This window comes from Pelophylax lessonae, assembly GCF_965119305.1.
Source record: "Pelophylax lessonae genome assembly, chromosome: 2".
Taxonomy (NCBI): domain Eukaryota; kingdom Metazoa; phylum Chordata; class Amphibia; order Anura; family Ranidae; genus Pelophylax; species Pelophylax lessonae.
This window is the reverse complement of record NC_138769.1, coordinates 597,364,869-597,377,008: the sequence shown is the minus strand read 5'-3', so window position 1 is coordinate 597,377,008 and position 12,140 is coordinate 597,364,869.

Here is a 12,140-nt window from a genome sequence, read left to right as displayed (position 1 = left end):
GGTAATAAATGAGGCCTAGCATAGCCCTGAATAGTAGTACAAACTAGACAGGAGTTTTTATTCTTCTTCATTCTATTCAAAATTAGAAGAAAAGTTATTGGTTTCACACACACTTTAAAGGTCCACTGCATATACCATAGAAAAAAATCACTCAAACAGCATAACTTACATTATCCTCCAAGCTTTTTAAGGTAAATAAAATGTTGTTGATTCGATTCAGCATTCTGAGAATACCTAACTGATAAGACATTGTAAAGCCGAAGCATATGCTGATCTACAGTACATGTTTAACTAGAGACTGGAGCAGACCTTATCCTATTTACAGAATTTTAACTTTCAACATTTGTTTGCCCAGACCTTCTTTTCAAGTCCAACATCACCAAACACTGGTGAAGGGGGCTATGTGGAATGTAGCAAGCAATGATAATATGATATGATGATATGATAATATGCAAGCAATGACTGTACCACACTGAAATGTAATAGAAATCCGGCAGGCACAAAAATAACTACTGATCATATCAATTTGAAGTATCACAACCAAAACTGAATTTACGTAACACCAGCTTAAAAATCATATTTGTTCGTGTGACCACTGCAGAACTTTGCATAGTCCCCACCAATACTATAATGACCACAAGTGATTTTTCATATAATATTTATTTTATATCTTGGAAATGTGACCTTCACATGTATCATCCTTCATCCTATATACATCCTCTGTGTGCAAATCCCAGAATTGGTGCAAATATGTCATGCTCTTTTTCCTTAAGCAATGTCGAATTGCACATGTGAAATAAACTATGGTGGGTGGGATACTGAAATGTCACCATGAACTTCAAATTCTGTCAGAATGATAGAGTAAGCAATCACTGAGTAGGGTTATCACTATGTACACTGAGTGATGACAAAGCAGACGATTTCCTTTAGTTTTATTGCACCTTCAGAGCTGGGCTGTCAAGGCATCTCTTGATTTCCATATAGCTCTTGTGGCAATAGATCATCAAAGGGAGGATGCTTTTGATGGCTCTTTCTCTACACCTAGCTTTTGATTCTCGATCTAGCTTTTCAAATCTATCTGCAGGACAAAGAGACACTGGAAAATGTCTAAATGAATTGGTGGGATGGAGTAAACTACTAGTTAAATTCTATACTTAGAATGGCCATAGACTTAAGCCCTCTCTTTGCACCTCAGGACCTGCCCATGTGTGTCCTCCTGCTCAACCACTGAGCACATACAATGAACATGTGTGAACATGTGTGATGTACACGCAGTAAATTCATTTTTTCTTCTCCATTGAAAAGGATTAATTGGTGCTTGCTTGTTTTCAATAGGGGTCTTAAGGGATGTCCTACATGGCCTAATTGTTATAGGCATTGCTCAGGTCAGACCAGCATTGTCAGGGGCATTTTCTGAAAGCAGAGGGCCTGTTTGCAAGATTATAAGTTGGGACCCCTTGCTTGTTACACCCCCCCCCCTCCCTCCTTATGTCCTAAAAGCGGATAGGGTCCCCCAGCTGGATAAGTGAGCTAGCATTTCATCTCAAGGTGGAATCGTTTTCTATTTGTGCGGTGGATGAAATTCGGCTCCAGAAACTTTAAGAAGTTTTTACAGAGTTTAACATAGGACCAAAAAGTTCTGGGAGAGAGTAATCCCAACTCCCAGTAAATAAAGAAAAAGGACCTTTTAGCCAAACTTGCACTCTGAACTATTCAGACTGTAGGGCATCTTCAGTGCAGCACATATACCCCTTGGATGAGCCACTAGAACGCCATGCAGTATGCACCCAGATTAGTTTCTACCCAAGTCTCTAGGACACTGGAGAAGTCTTCATCCCTGGTGTTCCAATCCAGGCAGTCACTTTTCCCTAGATATACCCTCTAACAGTACTACAGGAATCTGTAGGTCCTAGGTTTAGGCTATGTGTAGCACAGCACACCTTCCACAAGAAATTGCATTGACGATACACCATTTGGTTCTGATGCTTATGGCAATATATCTATTTTTGATATGCTTGTACCAAGAACTTGTTTGTGAGTATTTTTATACATTTTATCAAATAAAACCATTGTGGAGGATAATGCACTAGGCCGGTGCGCCCTTGTGTTTGTTTTTCGATTTTGGATGGAAGAACCTGTCAGCAGTTCGGGGAGCTAGCTGTGCAAGGAGACCACGCCAGGGACGTCGGTGTACCTAGATGGCATCACAGTGAGACGGCAAAAAAGGTGTGGAACACTGATGGATGCCTGTGGGAACCAGCGTGAGCCGCGAGCTGGTCTGTTACTGTGACGATGCGTTTTGCGCGCATGCGCTTAATCAACTATATCCAATTAACGGCAAACAGACTATTTATGTTCAGTATGCATTGTCATGAGGGCAGGGAGTGAGCAGAGCAATCAATGGATGAAGACTCATTTGCCCTTACAAAGCCTTTACAATAAACATCATCGTGTCGCTATATATATTAAGATTGATTCTAAAAAGTTAGACTATATTATTATTGTGCTGTACTTGTTTTTGACAAAATTATTTAAAAAATTTGAAAAAAAATAAAATAATAATAATTAAAAAAAAAACACATTTGTATAATCCATCCATGCATGGGACATCAGTGTGGTACTGTTGGCTTTTTATTCAACTATTTTATGTTGTGAACAATAAACTTTACTGGTTTAATTACCTCCCGATTCCAATTACATTGCTACTGATTATCCAAGATTATCGAGCGCTGTCTCTTTGCCCTGGTTAAAAAAGACTCTCGTCCATCAAGTTCAACAGAAAGACAATAAATTAATAAAATAAATTAAAAAAACTAAATTTTCATAACCCTCAGATATTGCACCTCTAGCTGACCTCAGTGGTTTATAAACTAAACTGCGGGCCACAAAATATAAAACCCTACAAGTGTATTACAGGCTGTTATCATCTTTCCATTTTTAGTATGTTACAGCACTAGAAGAGTTAATGCCGGAAGATATGGACCAAATGAAAACAGGTGCTGGTGCAGAGGCAGTGAGATTGCCATATAGATGATGTCAGAAGATTTACAGTTAATAGACTCTTGGTGATTACATGAGGGTCAGGGCTAAGTGCTGCATGCTTCCCCAACACTCCTTTAGAGCACTTAAGGCTCTGTGACACCCTGAATCTGTCATTATAACCAGCCGTCATTCCATGGTCCAAGTATCAGGTGTAGAAGACTGATCACTAAACACTGTGTATAGGTGTTTTTTCCCCATCCGCTACTTCCATCACATACATCTCACCTTAGATCAGTCTCCTTGTGAGCAATGTGCATGTCCTCACTTCAACTCTCCTTCCACATGATATGCCAGCATGCAATATTTGCTTATTTCTGAAGGAAATCAGATTTATATCTGCTGCTATAAGCAGATCTCTTATCTGAACAAACAAGAAAACTTTAATGAAACACCACTTTCTCAACTCAGAAAGTAAAGCAAAAAAATTGCATACATTCTACTGTATATGCTTATGTATTCCTTTCAAAGGTGCTTTTTTTTTAACCACTTAAGCCCCGGAAGATTTTACCCCCTTCCTGACCAGGGCCTATTTTGCGATTCGGCACTGCGTGAATTTAACGGACAATTGCGCGGTCGTGCGACACTGTACCTAAACGAAATTGATGTCCTTTTTTTTCCACAAACATAGCTTTCTTTTGGTGGTATTTGATCACCTGTGCGATTTTTTGATTATGCGCTGTAAACAAAAAAAGAGAGTCAATTTTGCAAAAATAACAATATTTTTCACATTTTTTTTATATGAAATTCCCCAAAAAAATGTAAAAATCAAAATTTTTTTAACATTTTCGGCCAATTTGTTTTATGCTACATATGTTTGGTAAAAAAAAATTGCAAAAAGCGTATTTTGATTGGTTTGCGCAAAAGTTATCGCGTTTACTAACAAAGGGAAAGATTTTTGTCATTTTTTTTGTTTTTTTTTTAACAAGTAATGGCGGCGATGTGCAATTATTTTGCGGTACTGCGACATTGCGGCAGACAGATCGGACCCTTGACTGACATTTTTGACACTTTTGGGGTTACCAGTGACATTACTGCAGTAATCAGTGCTATACATATGCACTGTTACTGTAAAAATTACACTGGCAGTGAAGGGGTTAACTGTATTGGAGAGGGAGGGGTTAAGTGTGTCCTAGGGGCGTGCTTCTAACTGTGATTGGACATGGCTACTAGTGTAAGAACAGAGATCATCGGTCCTACATAGTAGAACCATCTGATTTCCATTCTTACACAGGGAAGAATGACAGGCGGCTTTGTTTACATCAGCCGCCTGCCTTTCTTCCGGTGTCACGGACGATCGCGAGTGTCCTGCGGACATCGGATCCGACGGGCACACGCTCGGGGGGTCCGTGACTGCGCGGGAGCGGGAGCGGGAGCGCGCCTCCAGGGGCGCACTCTCGCTCCCTCGAAGCCTCACAGGCTAGCGACGTAGACCTACCTGTGAGGGGCTGTGAGGGGCTGACCGCCGCGGTCGGCAAGTGGTTAAGTAAAGATAAAACTGCAACAAATTTAAAGGAGAAAACTTACAAGCATCTGTTTGCCATTGGCTTTAATTACAATTTGAGAGTTTATTTAAATTCACATCACCCTGTCCTCACTGATCTTACAATCTGAGGTCTCTCTATCTCACATTCAAATATACGTGTTACACCCTCTCTGTTAAACTGTTAGGTAAATTTAGTTATTGGCTCCACTATAGTGAGTAGAGTGGTTGCTTCCAGTGAGACTGTTAGGTAAATTTAGCTTGGCTCCACTGTCATCAGTGGATTTGTTGATTATTTGTGTCTGCTCAGGGTTCCTGAGCTAAGAACGTGTCTGCTTCCCCCTGCCTATGGAAAAAGCTTCCAGAGCAAAGGAAGGGATAATCAAATGATCAGCTCAATACTTATTATACCCTAGCCAATCCCTGGAAAGGGGCATCCAAGAGGTGGCTGGGGGGGGGGGGGTGTGATAAATAGACAGGAGACCTAAAAAGAATGTTCTTCCCTCATCAGGGAGGGTTTCAGTGCACCTGGGGCTGCTGCCCCTAAGGCCCCTTTCACACAAGCGGACCGTTCAGATCCACCTGTCAGTTTTTTTGGCGGATCTGAACGGTCACCCTATGCATCTCTATGGGGCATCGGATGTCAGTGGAGACATGTCCGCTGACATCCGATCTGATCCGATCTGTCAAATCTAGACGGATGGAAACCCTATTTTCCATCCATCCAGCGGATCGGATGGGATCGGATGAGAAAAGACAAACGGTCCGTTTCCATCTGATTCCCCCATAGAGATGCATGGGGACCTGACAGCTGTGTCTCTGCACACAGCACAGAGAACAGATGTCATCCTCCTGCTCAGCAGGGGATCGGCGGATCGATCCCCGGCTGAGAAAAACGGACTCCATGTGTGAAAGAGCCCTTAGAGAAGAATCATTAAGACAAGAGACTACAGTTTGAGGAAAATTGCTGCAGAGGCATAACTGCGGAAGGACATTTTTTCAGAGTCCTGGTCTAGAGAAGGAGTTTGTTATTTTCCGCAGGAGAGATCTACATGTGGAGGCTGGGTGGAAGACAGCTCCAAAAAAGCTGTGAGTAAAGATCTTGCTGGGAACTATTAGTTGTAAAAGTGCCAGAAGGGATCAGTGGCCAGAGATTGCCTTGTGGTCTGTACTGGGGGGGGGGGGGGGGGGGGAACTTACACATTCTTATCATCCTCTGCTACCTCTTGGAAGCTGCTATCAAGAAATTAGAGAGGAATTTGTCCTTTGGAGCAGCCTTTGCCGATTCCTGTGACTCCAAATCTCTTCCTCCTGCAATAGATCCTAAAAAGACATTTCCTAGACTGAAGTTCACTTGTTGGTGTGCTGGTGTGATTGGTGGCCACTGTACTACTTTGGGTTAACCTGTCTGTTTCCAGCGGCCCCTTCAGAAATGAGTTCTACATACGAATACTAGAACCAATTGAGACAGAATCCAATAACCTACCAGCGTGTCTTTGGAGTGTAAGAAGGTAACCGGAGTACCCAGAAGTCTATGCAAGCATGCAAGCATAGAGAAAACATGCAAACTCCAAGCAGATAGTGTCCTGGTTGGGATTTAAACCAAGGATTCCAGTTGTGAAAGGCAGAAGTGCTGGGGTGAGGTTTTGTTAAATGCTTAAGCCCCACTTAGTGCAAAACCATTTTTTTTTTATTTTATTTTTTTTTACCAACCCTACCTCATACCCACCTCTGACCCATTCTATTAGCCATTCTTTCTTTCATTACCTTGTGAAGCCAGATATCTCCATCTAAATACCCACCCAGGTCCCATGCTTCTCCTGTATCTGAGTGGTTGACTGCTGATTCGGTGCTACAATGCCCCCCTGAGACCGCCGATCCTCTCCACCACACTCGACTGATGTCTATCTTTTCCTTGATCCTGAGAGGACCCTGTTGCAGCCCATCCAAATAGAAGTGTGAACATTTGGCAAGCACTGACATGGACAAAGGAAGAAGGACCCAACCAGAAAGAAAACAGAAGAGAAGACTCGGGGCTGAGCTCAACATGACTGCGGCTACAGTTAGGTATAAGTGGCTGTTAAATAGAATTGTTATTTTTTTTATATGTCAATTAGTTTAGTTCCTGGTGGGCAGGAGATGGGAGGAATTTATCACAGAGTCAGCTTTAATTCAGGGTATATGTTAATGTTTGGGTTAGATAAGGGCTTGTTGTTAAAGTATATATACAGTATAAAGTAGTGAGTGTACAGCTTGTATAACAGTGTAAATTTGCTGTCCCCTCAAAATAACTCAACACATAGCCATTAATATCTAAACTGCTGGCAGCAAAAGTGAGTACACCCCTAAGTGAAAATATCTGAATTGGACCCAATTAGCCATTTTCCCTCCTTGGTGTCATGTGACTCGTTAGTGTTACAAAGTCTCAGGTGTGAATGGGGAGCAGGTGTGTTAAATTTGCTGTTATAGCTCTCACTCTCCCATACTGGTCACTGGAAGTTCAACATGGCACCTCATGGCAAAGAACTCTCTAAGGATCTGAAAAAAGAATTGTTGCTCTACACAAAGATGGCCTAGGCTATAAGAAGATTGTCAAGATGCTGAAACTGAGCTGCAGCATGGTGGACAAGACGATACAGCGGTTTACCAGACAGGTTCCACTCAGAACAGGCCTCGCCATGGTCGACCAAAGAAGTTGAGTGCACGTGCTCAGCATCATATCCAGAAGTTGTCTTTGGGAAAAAGACATATGAGTGCTGCCAGCATTGCTGCATAGGTTGAAGGGGTGGGGGTGGGGCCAGCCTGTCAGTGCTCCGAAAATACGCTGCACACCTCATGAAATTGGTCTGCATGGCTGTCGTCCCAGAAGGAATCCTCTTCCAAAGATGATGCACAAGAAAGCCCCCAAACAGTTTGCTGAAGACAAGCAGACTAAGGACATGAATTGCTGGAACCATGTCCTGTGGTCTGATGAGACCAAGATGAACTTATTTGGTTCAGATGGTGTCAAGCGTGTGTGGTGGCTACCAGGTGAGGAGTACAAAGACAAGTGTGCCTTGCCTACAGTCAAGCATGGTGGTGGGAGTGTCATGGTCTAGGGCTGTATCAGTGCTGCCGGCACTGGGGAGCTACAGTTCATTGAGGTTACAATGAATGCCAAAATGTACTGTCACATACTGAAGCAGAGCATGATCCCCTCTCTTCAGAGACTGGGCTGCAGGGCAGCATTCCAACATAACGACCACAAACACACCTCCAAGAGGACAACTGCCTTGCTAAAGAAGCTGAGGCTAAAGGTGACGGACCGGCCAAGCATGTCTCCACATCTAAACCCTATTGAGCATCTGTGGGGCATCCTCAAACAGAAGGTGGAGGAGCGCAAGGTCTCTAACATCCACCAGCTCTGTGATGTCATCATGGAGGAGTGGAAGAGGACTCCAGTGGCAACCTGTGAAGCTCTGGTGAACTAAAGCAGTGCTGGAAAATAATGGTGGCCACACAAAATATTGACACTTTGGGCCCAATTTGGACATTTTCACTTAGGGGTGTACTCACTTTTGTTTCCAGCGATTTAGACATTATTGGCTGTGTGTTGAGTTATTTTGAGGGGACAGCTAATTTACACTGTTATACAAGCTGTACACTCACTACTTTACATTGTAGCAAAGAGTCATTTCATCAGTGTTGTCACATGAAAAGATATAATAAAATATTTACACAAATGTGAGGGGTATACTCTCTTTTTTTGGATACTGTGTGTATATATATATATATATATATATATATATATATATATATACATATATACTGTATATATAAACATTATAAATACATTATTCTCTCTTTTTCAATAAGTGTTCACATAACCTCTGTTTTCAGCTGCTCAAGGGGCTTAGAGAGGTGGGGGTGGAGACCTCAGAAGGGAGTGTTAGCAGGAGGCAGAAGAACAGCAATACACTAATCCTCTCATTGAAGAGCTGTGTAAGCACAAGATTGGCCATTGGAGGACAGGCAGCCAGAAAACTGACCACGCTGGGATGGATGTGCTAATATTGGATGGCGTGGTCAGTTTGAAATAGGAAAGCAGGGGGAAGGAAAAAAAAACAAAGAGAACAGGATACCTTTTAATCCAAGTACATGGTACAACAGGCACATAGGAGGAATATGAAATGCTAGTGTAGCACCCTCCTAGGTAGGTGCTAGGTAAAGCATAGAGTGGCCCTGTCTGTTTATCAGGAGGGTCTGATCTGTTAGATAGCCTGTCAAATTTTTTTCAGGTGTGACCTGTTGAGTCTGGGGAGTCTCCCCAATGTATCCAGAGAGGGACCTTGTTGGACAGTGGAGGAAACTTAGCTAATAGCACACCAGGGTTTATGACTGTCCCAGTGGGTGGGCATTGCCGTAATGCATCCTGTGATTGGGAATAAATCCGGAGGGGGCACGTGACAGAGGGTTTTTTGGCAGGAGCAAAGTCCCATGAGAAGGTGGACGGCTGTCTCTCCTCCTGCTGAAGTGAGGAAGGTGGTCCAGGCAGTCGGTCTAGGGACCAGGGGTTGAGCTGTGCAGCAGAAGGATCCAGTGGCTGACCAAGTGGAGCTGTTGGGCAAACTACTTCTGGAAAAACACTGTCGTGAGTACTTAAGCATCTGCCCAGGGGTCTGCCTAAGAGAGGGGACCACTCCAGCGGGGTCAAGGGGATTAAGGAGCCAGCTAACCCAGAGTGATACAGTAAAGGGGGTGCCAAGTTGTCAAGTCCTGAAGATTAGGGGGTAAAGGGGGCACTAGGAAGGGCCCTGAAGTCTCAGCAATACAGTCTACCTTAAAGATTACCTACCTCAGGAACCTTTAAGGACTCTTTCACAGCCAAGGGCAAAGTGAATCAGCAGTCTAGCCGTGACCAGCTCAACATAGCGTTAATCAGCAATTTTCTGGATCGTCCTTGCCTATTGTGCATAGTTTTGTTCAGTTGGAGTATCCCACTCATCCCTTCTCCTATCCAAGTTCCTAATAAAACATAAAAACCGGACTGGTCCATGCCTGAATGAATATAGTGAAAAAACTATCAGCGCAAGACTAAGTGAAATTCAAATGTGTATAAATGTGCTAGAATAAATCAATATATAAATCCGGCTGCATACACAAATTGTGTCCACACCTCACAACAAAAACATAAAAATCAAAAAACGTGCTGCGCCAGAAGTGCACAAAAATAATAAGTGATTAATGAATCAACAAGTGTTATCAACAAAATATAGTGTCCATCATATGTGCTCTGATGAAACATAAATGTTCATATAAAGTGCTCCAAAGTAATGATTAGTATATCCAGGTGATGACAGGACAGCCTCAATCCCTTGTGAATCAAGCAGGAACCACCAGTGTGTGAACTCCCTCCACCAGTAAGATTGGCCTCTCACCTTGATACCAGACCCAAACGGGCCAGCATGAGCATATCAGGGGATAAACAGACTATCACAGGTAACCTCTCCAGCCTTCACCTCCGGGGGTCGCCAGGACATAAAATAAAGATAAAGCAAAGATCTAGTGCTCTCTGAATGTAAATAATGAGCTTTTATTGAGCATAAAGGGGTAACTCACATTTGTTGGGCACTCAGCCGTGCCTGCTGTTATGGCATTCAGTGTTAGAGAGTAGCACCCGAGCGATCGGCGTCAGGCACGCAGGCTCCGCCTCCCTATACGCGTTACGCCTGGAGCGTGGGCTCCGTTTGGCTTCTTCGGTAGGGGTGAAGTTTGCGTGTCTATTGGTAAATAGGCGAGGCTGGACACGCAAACTTCACCCCTACCGAAGAAGCCAAACGGAGCCCACGCTCCAGGCGTAACGCGTATAGGGAGGCGGAGCCTGCGTGCCTGACGCCGATCGCTCGGGTGCTACTCTCTAACACTGAATGCCATAACAGCAGGCACGGCTGAGTGCCCAACAAATGTGAGTTACCCCTTTATGCTCAATAAAAGCTCATTATTTACATTCAGAGAGCACTAGATCTTTGCTTTATCTTTATTTTATGTCCTGGCGACCCCCGGAGGTGAAGGCTGGAGAGGTTACCTGTGATAGTCTGTTTATCCCCTGATATGCTCATGCTGGCCCGTTTGGGTCTGGTATCAAGGTGAGAGGCCAATCTTACTGGTGGAGGGAGTTCACACACTGGTGGTTCCTGCTTGATTCACAAGGGATTGAGGCTGTCCTGTCATCACCTGGATATACTAATCATTACTTTGGAGCACTTTATATGAACATTTATGTTTCATCAGAGCACATATGATGGACACTATATTTTGTTGATAACACTTGTTGATTCATTAATCACTTATTATTTTTGTGCACTTCTGGCGCAGCACGTTTTTTGATTTTTATGGTCCATGCCTGAGGTAAAAACACTTGGAAAAATGTCAGAATGTTCAGCTGCTGCTAATGGTAACCCAGGGGAACCCACACTCAGCAGCTCCCATGGGAGTAGTGCTACACTAGGTTTACATATAATTTAATAACCAAGTTAAGGGTTAAGTGTATTGTATTTGGGGGATATGTATTAAGGGTTCATTTTAGAAGTTAGATTTAAGTAGAACTAAACGCTTACCCCTTTTGTGGCATAATGCAAAATAAATAGGATAACATTATTTGTTTCTGAAAAATACACTTTTTTTCCTTGCTTTGTTTTCAAGTTTTCTCTTTTTGTATGAAATTCCCGTGGATGTGTGCTCCAGCAGTGACTGAACATTACAGTTTAACCATGGTGACTAAAACAGAATGCATCAGTGCCCTGTGCAGAAAGAAATGGTTAAAGTGGTTGTAAATGAAAAATTAACAAAGCACGTCCTTCTTAATGCATACTTGCCCTGATCCAAAGCACCTAGTGTAATTTCTGTCAGCTCTTTCATTCCACTGCTATCTGTATCACGTACTTCTGACAGTCTATGCCGACACCAGACAGACTTGTGAGACGGCCCATCCCCCATCCCTCAGCACACAGAAGGTGATTGAGAGCCTCAGCTATGCATGTTTCCCTTATGTGTAGAGGGGTGTGTCTATTCCCTCCATTCAGGTCTCAGATTACACTCAGCTCTCTGCACTATGTTGTGCAGTGTGTAACATCAGATCCCCACACCCCTAAATTCAGAAGCTCAAAATGCTGTGTAATATGTGTGTTTTGAATGGCTGTAGAGGAGAAAGGGCCGCAGATAAACAGGTTCAATTTATATAGGATGATTTGTTTAATCTCTGTGTATTACATGGGGCTACTCATTTCACTGGCTATACTTTAAGCTTTAGGGTCTATTTACATCTATTCATGCATGCTAAATGCTTTATGGTTCCTTTCATTTGGAATGTTACTCCAAGGCGTCTCTCAGGCCTTGCTTTACAAAACTTTGTGACACATCTGATTTTAGGATGTTTTGGTGCATTGGAAGTCAAGAATATTCAATGGCTACCTTAATGCAATGCACATTTACACACTGCAGCCATTATAAATGGGCCCTGATTGATGGAGATGATTTTTTTTAAAGTAAGGGAGTTTCAGATTTTTCACTTGTCCTTGGCATCTGGAGACTACCGGTGGTTGGAACACATGCCGCGGCGGAGAACACCACACGATTACTA